Here is a 6,908-nt window from a genome sequence, read left to right as displayed (position 1 = left end):
TGACTTCAAAGAAATTCGGGTATAGTGATATATACTAATTGATTTCACAACTGAAAAAACTCGAACTGTACATTGCTTGAGGACCTCTTTGTCGCCAGTATTCAAATATCTTATCGTAAGGATAAGTGCGTGCCTGTCCTGTGTCCAACACATGTTTAGTCCCACCCATGGAACAACCCATAGTAGGTATACAATCCCAACTGTACCAATCCCTAGAACATTTTCTACCAAATAAAAAGGGCACGTAGCAGTGTTCAAACCGATTTCGGTCTGCTTTTATTTTCAATTCGACAACCTGCTGAGCATCGGTGAATTCCAATTTCAAAGGAAGCCATGTTCCTTAATGCCGAATGATTTTTCTTTTATTTTTTGCGCAATCATTTCGTGTAGAAGATAATCATTTTCGTAACTTTTCATAGTTCTGCAATTCGGTTTCTTACCGAAGGCGTTTGCCGAGTAACTCCCACTACAGATCCTGTTCCTCCCCTTGGCGTCATTTTGATGAGTAATTTAACTACCTGTGCATGTGTATCAGAGCACCGGGACTTTAGTCGTGCCCTGTCTAGACATTTGTTTGGTGGCCATATCTGCAAATTGCCGTTTTGGCTAATGTTGTTTACTTTAGTCCTTCGAGGTCCTTTCCTGGCATTGGCAATGAAAACGCTCACTGTCTTTTGCAATTAACCAAAAAATAACAAAGGTGCAAGTTGTTAATTGCTGAGCAAATAAAACTCGGGTTTTTAAGGGGGAAGTTGAATAGATCTACTTGGGTGATTAAGTAAATGCCTTGCAAAACAAAATATGTACCTAACATTTATTATCGTTAATACAGCATTTATTTAATTTATTATAAGCTTATTTAATAACAAAATATCGGACACCATTGTTCAATAATTAACATCTCTTCGATACGAACAATCTAAAAAATTAGAAGCCAAATTAAAATAAAGGCAACCATTTTCTTCACAAATTTTTAGAAATGAAAATTAAGCCCAAAATGTTTCATATTGTGATCATATATCATTTTATAAACATTCTCTAATAGAAATAGATCTATTTTTGCCTACACATGTTGAGATTTCCAACATTTCCTACTCAGCAAATAGCATACTTAGGCCACTTAAAGTTCGCTATTCCCAAATCGATCGATGGCAACAACATCCGGCCTGCTGGCAGGACTTGTGGCAACCACTTGATGCTGGCTCCGCCATAAAGTACCCAGAATATCCCAGCGATTGCTGTGCGCTGCGAACGCATGTCCTGCTGCCCGCGATGGCGACATCCTTATTTGCATGGCCAGTGGCCCGCAGGAAATGTCCGGCAACGAGGATGCAGTAACAACCAGCAGAACAACAACTATCTGCTGTGTAGTTGTCGTCCTTCGCGCTGCAAACCGGAAGTAGTCAAGGCTCAAGGTGCAAAACAACAAACAGCAGCAAAGGCAGCAGCATGTGGATGATGGATGGAGCCTAAACTGAACTGCACCCAAAGAGATTTCTGTAAACTAACAATCTATGTTTTATTTATACTAAGTGTATTTTATTTAATGTTTATCACATAGATCGATATAAAAATGCCCAATTACTAAATATACTTTAAAAAGTCTGTTCAATTAATAAATATCAATGCCTTCTATTTCAAACAAGTAAAGCTCTTAATTAGATACACGTAATTTTAAATTTGGATTTTGTCACTTTTATTCCAACACAGAAAATGCAAATTTTTTTGAGTGTAGAGATCCATTCGATTTGCCAGCACGCGTAATTTGATTCGCGCTCATAGAAAGCAAAGGACTCAGTTAGGACTCCCGCACTCGGAAGGAAGTGGCCCACGAAATTCCCACGAATTGCTGAAAGTCCCTTTTGGCCTCCACTCTTCTTGTTTCCGGTTTCTGTTTACGCGAAACTTTTACGCATTCGCCTTGAATGCTGATGGCGATCTTGAGCTCGGGCATGAATGAAACGGGTTGGGCAGTTCCATAACAGGATGTTTACCGACAGTGGTCCAGCTGATGGGCAAGGACATGCGGCTGGAATTCCAGGAATCGCCATTTGAATGGACAAAGCGCGTGTACTCGGAGCGGAATCCTCTCAATTCCACGAACCAAAGCTGCAAAAGTTTTGAAGATGATTTTCTACTAAGATCAGGGTCAAAGGATATTTCATACTATTGTTTAATTTTATATTTATATTTCAGGTTTGGCGCCATAATTTTAAGTCCAGTGCAAATGCTCTGATTTACTCTAATGCTTTGTTATTTAAAGTTCTTCAAAATGTTTGTTAATAATTACAGTTTAAAGTATATACAATGTATATAGATTATTACATAGACTGATAAGGGGTTTCCAAATATAATAATATAATATAATCCACTAAGGTAGATTTAATCTTTGCTGCTCTGTAACTTACAAGTACAGGTACTTCATTTTTTTTTTTTTTGATACGACTTAAACTTACAAAAAACGACTTCTTTACCTTATAAAAAGAATCCGGAAGTGTCTAAAATCTTCTTATATACAAATCCAATGACTCTCCACCTGTGGCCGGAATTAGATTGCTTAAGCAACCCCTTCGCAGGACATGTTTGCTTCCAGGACTTCCCACGCTAAGCAACTTCCGTTCCGTAGCGTTTGCATAAGGATCCCCCGCCAGAAATCGAAAGATATTCCCACAGATGAGATGTGCAGGAACACAAAGCAAAGATTATGCAATGCACCTGATCCACCCTCGCATTCGGCGATCCTTGATTTCATCTGACCCTCTTCCATCTCGTTTTTAGCAAACAGGGTGCTCCGAAGGATCCCAGTCGCGTTTCCGTTCTCAGGCCCAAGGAAGATTTCCGATAAGTTTCAAATTCAATAACGAAGAGACAGCAACTGCTGCGGTTTCGCCTTCAACTGCTGCTGCTGCTTCCAATTAAGAGAAAGTCGGAGATCTAACAACTGAAAAGGATTAACTTGCCCAGCTGTTGTAGTGCGAAATTCCGAAATCCCGGCGCAAAAAAATTCACACGGAAGTGAGGTTCGCATCTTCGAGTGGCGACACCTCCACCATCATCTTGAAACAGTAAAAACACAAAACTCTGCAGTAAAAATTCGAAAAACTCGTAAAAGAAGAGGAGATCGAAAAGCAGCTGTTTTTGAGCTGCCTGGGAAGAGGTTTCAGTCCTTCGCTGCATAGATATCCCGCAGGATCCTCTAGGCGATACAAATGTACCTGCTGCTGAGAGTCTGTGGGAAGCGCACATGTTCCCATCTTCGTCCTTCGTTTTTATCCTCATGAGATGCCTCGATACTCGTTTTGGGGTTTCCAGTTTTCCGATTTCCCGTTTGTGTTTTGCATGAAATCGAATTTTTGTTTCAAGGTTTCCTATTCGGTTCTGTTACATTTGCATCCTGTGTGGGAAAAATCGGATGGGAATTTTTCTCGGCCAGCACCTGCCAAGGAATAGTCGAGATGTTTTTTCTGGATTAATGTTTTTTGAAGAACTGATACAAAATAATAATAATAGTTCAGCAATTATAATTTGCTGGGAATGACAACATCAATTTACGCTAAAGTGCCAATGAAATAATATATTAATTGGATTAATATATCCAATGTGAATTTTTTTCTAAATTAGCGATTAACAATAAAATTAGTCTTAAGAATTTTTATTGCTAATCGCTACCCTAAAAGTGTATTTATTACAATTGTCTTAAAAAATTTATTTATTCAGATAATATAATATAAATATTTAAATAAAAGAAATAGTAAAATTGATTTCGCTAAGGCTGTACAAGTTTCGTGTTACAAATTGTTGTTTCGTTACACGAATAATGTTTACTTTCATTCAAGCTTTTATAACAACAAGAGACCCACACATTATTGTCTTGTTTATTTTGTTAAACCTTTCCGATAAATAACAAGTTCAGCAATTAAATGACACATGCCACCGGAGATATATCGGCAACAGGTTGCAATTGATCGTTACATCATCCATCTAAACCATAAACAGATCATGAGCGACACACGCTCCGCTCGATATGAAGAGCATGTCCCGCCTCCAGATCTTAAGCCCCCCTCCGAAACCCCCCTCCAGATCCCAGGGAGTGTCACAAGCCACGCGATTAATTTTCGAGTTTTTTAGCCTCCACAACAGGGCCAGGAAAAAAGTTATATCTGAGGACCAAAAAAGCCTCAAAAAATATGCATAAAGTACGAGAAGATCGGTGAGAATCGAGGGGATTTCGGGGATCGGCAGAAGAGGCTGCAAAGTGAAAGATGTTGCCTGTCTGGTGGACTTGGCCAAGTACATGACCCCAATTTCTTTGTTGTTGCTGCCTTATTATTCAAACTGCACGGCGCCCTTCGACGGGTTAAGGGGGGTGTCAAGGGGTTAAGCGGAAGGTCCACGCAAAAAGGATGGATGATGTATGTTGTGCTTTCAATTTGGAGCAGCAGGACATCTGTTTTTCGGAGATGGAGCTCTCAGCTCTCGGTTACCTGCCGACCACCAACCGGTTTACAGGTGCTAACTTGGCTCAAAAAATGAGGGGTCTTCAAGGGGATAAAAGGGGTCCGTGCGATCGAGAGGCTGCCGTTTGGCTTTGCCCCACAGCCTCCAGGTTTTTCTTCTCGCCGCTCCTTTTCATTTTATTTTTTCGCCGTTGCCGTTGTTTGATCATAAATTTGTGTTTAATTTAAAAACTTTTCACTCTTCTCCGGGCTCGAAAACTCCCGGTGCGAGTACTTTATCGTCAAATTTATTGCGCGAAATATATTTTATTTTAAATATTATATTACAGTTGGACTTCTTTGAAGCGGCTTATATTATTCGTAAATTTATTTTAATTCAACTCAAATCGAATAACTAAAATGTTTTTAAATATGAATTAAAAAAATAATATTTCTTATCTAGTTAATGCTGTTATTAATTTGAAAAAGAATCTGTACCCATTTTCAAAATTTGTACAAATCCCTTTCATACATTTTGGTTTAGAGTCATATTTTAAGACAAACTGTGTTAAAACACTTAATCCTTATAAAATATTTAGAGTTTGTTCTTCTGAAATACTTTCCAAATTTTGGTTAGTGTTATGGGAGTTCTACTGTGTTGGACAAGGATCGGCGGCGGACACTTGAAAGTCTGGCGGGAGAAATTTTGGGTCTGGGTTCGCAATTCCTTGTAAAATTGATTGGTTTCGTTTTCTGGTCTCATGCATATGCAAATGTCGCTCGGTTCGATGCAAATTAATGAAGACCGATTTTTATTGTACAAATTTCAACAACTTTATTTCGCGCGAAGAGAATTCTGGTTATGTTTTTGGCCCTTTGCCTTCTTAGCCCATTTATCAGGTGCTCTCAATGAACTGCTGTTATCAAGTGATTTACAATGTTTGGTCAAGAAAGCGAATCGAATTAATCTTGTTCTTTTAGGAAGGTGATTAAGCTAATTTTTAATGAAAGCACAGATGAAAGACCACCAAAGATTTTATAAAGCTAAAAAAAACAATCGACTATCTTATACAACACAGATTTAATTAGAGGCAGAATACAAATAAACTTTATAAATATTATAAGCAAAATTAGAAAACAAAGCAAGCGAAAATTCGATATTCAACCTGGTTTTATAGAAATATTTAGTTTCTGATCATTCGGCTTGGAACCCGGTTGTCTGGTCCTAAATCAACTACAAAATTTTGTAAGCCAAAAAAATTTAACAAAAAGTTGAGTTTTATTTCCTTTATTTTTTTACAAGGAATTTTTTCATTAAAAAACTTAGCGAACTTTAAAGGTTTTAAGGCTCTGGCAGTTTCTACTATAGTTCAAAAAAACGGTTTGTATAAGTTCATATAGTCTCGGCGCAGATCAAAAAACATTTTCTTTCAGGGCTCTTGGCTGGTGTACTTCTGGACCAGGAACAAATGGATCTGGATCGCTAGTTTCCCCGCTGTGTGATACGAACAATCTTGCCAAATAGGTGATTCAAATCTGGAAGATCTGTAAACCATTCTAGAATGTCGTCAATATAACCAAAATCGAAGGGGTGCCACGTGAATAAAAGTAGGAGCTCCTGGAAGAGACGTCGGATCCGGATGAAATTCATTTCAAAAATGCATTTATCTGGCTCCGAAAATAATTTCCGCGGCTGCTGTTTGCAGACAGGTGGCATTTATTCGATTTTGGCTATATGTATTGTCTTTCCAAATTACAAGGTTAATAAAAAAATGTATAATTTTTAACTTTCGTAGGTGTGCAAATATTTTTTAAAATTAAATATTTTTAATACGATAGAATTGTTCACTTTTTATTGAAGCCCATAAAAAAAGCAACATTCCAGCGCCAAAAAATATAATAAACGAACCCTTTTCATATGCAAATTAAAAAAAAAAAAGAGGTATCGAATACCTTTCAGCGTGGTTGAAAAAAAACCAACCCTAATACCTTAACAAACGTTAAGCTTGTTTTCTGCTAGCATTGATTTTTTGATTTACAATTAACTAAAATTTGTTTCGCACATTGCTTGTACTTATTCTATAAATAAAATATATTAATATATACCAAGCACTTTAGCCTTATAAAAATATTAGTTCTACGAAAAAAACTGAACGAATTATAGAATTTATTTTTCTATTGCATTTTCCTTAAACATGATTACAATATATATATTTATATATAGTTGATATAATAAAATATATACTATTTCCTTGCAACATTTCCTTGCAACAATGTTGCAGCAACATTTGTTCCATCTGCCCGCGGAAATGCACTAAATTTGGACACGAAACCCGTTCTCCCAAGCAGCTGCGCCACCAACAACGTAGGTAGAGCGGGCCAGCAGCACAGTCCATCTCCCTTTCGCAGAGCAGCTAGAGAGGAGAGGCAGTTTTGAGAGAGCGCGAGAGCAATAAGTGCAACACGCGCCCT

The 6,908-nt window shown here is 37.8% G+C and overlaps 1 long non-coding RNA gene across 1 annotated transcript; it reads left to right on the top strand.

The window, feature by feature from the left end:
* Positions 1-5,626: 5,626 nt before the first annotated feature.
* On the top strand, positions 5,627-6,013 carry LOC108047172. Its single transcript, XR_001769422.2, has 3 exons — positions 5,627-5,682; positions 5,740-5,817; positions 5,871-6,013. It is a non-coding gene; the product is annotated as an uncharacterized LOC108047172 (long non-coding RNA).
* Positions 6,014-6,908: the final 895 nt, after the last annotated feature.

The sequence above is a fragment of the Drosophila rhopaloa genome, unplaced genomic scaffold (assembly GCF_018152115.1).
Source record: "Drosophila rhopaloa isolate 14029-0021.01 unplaced genomic scaffold, ASM1815211v1 contig_155, whole genome shotgun sequence".
NCBI lineage: Eukaryota > Metazoa > Arthropoda > Insecta > Diptera > Drosophilidae > Drosophila > Drosophila rhopaloa.
This window is presented reverse-complemented; position numbering and strand designations above follow the sequence as displayed.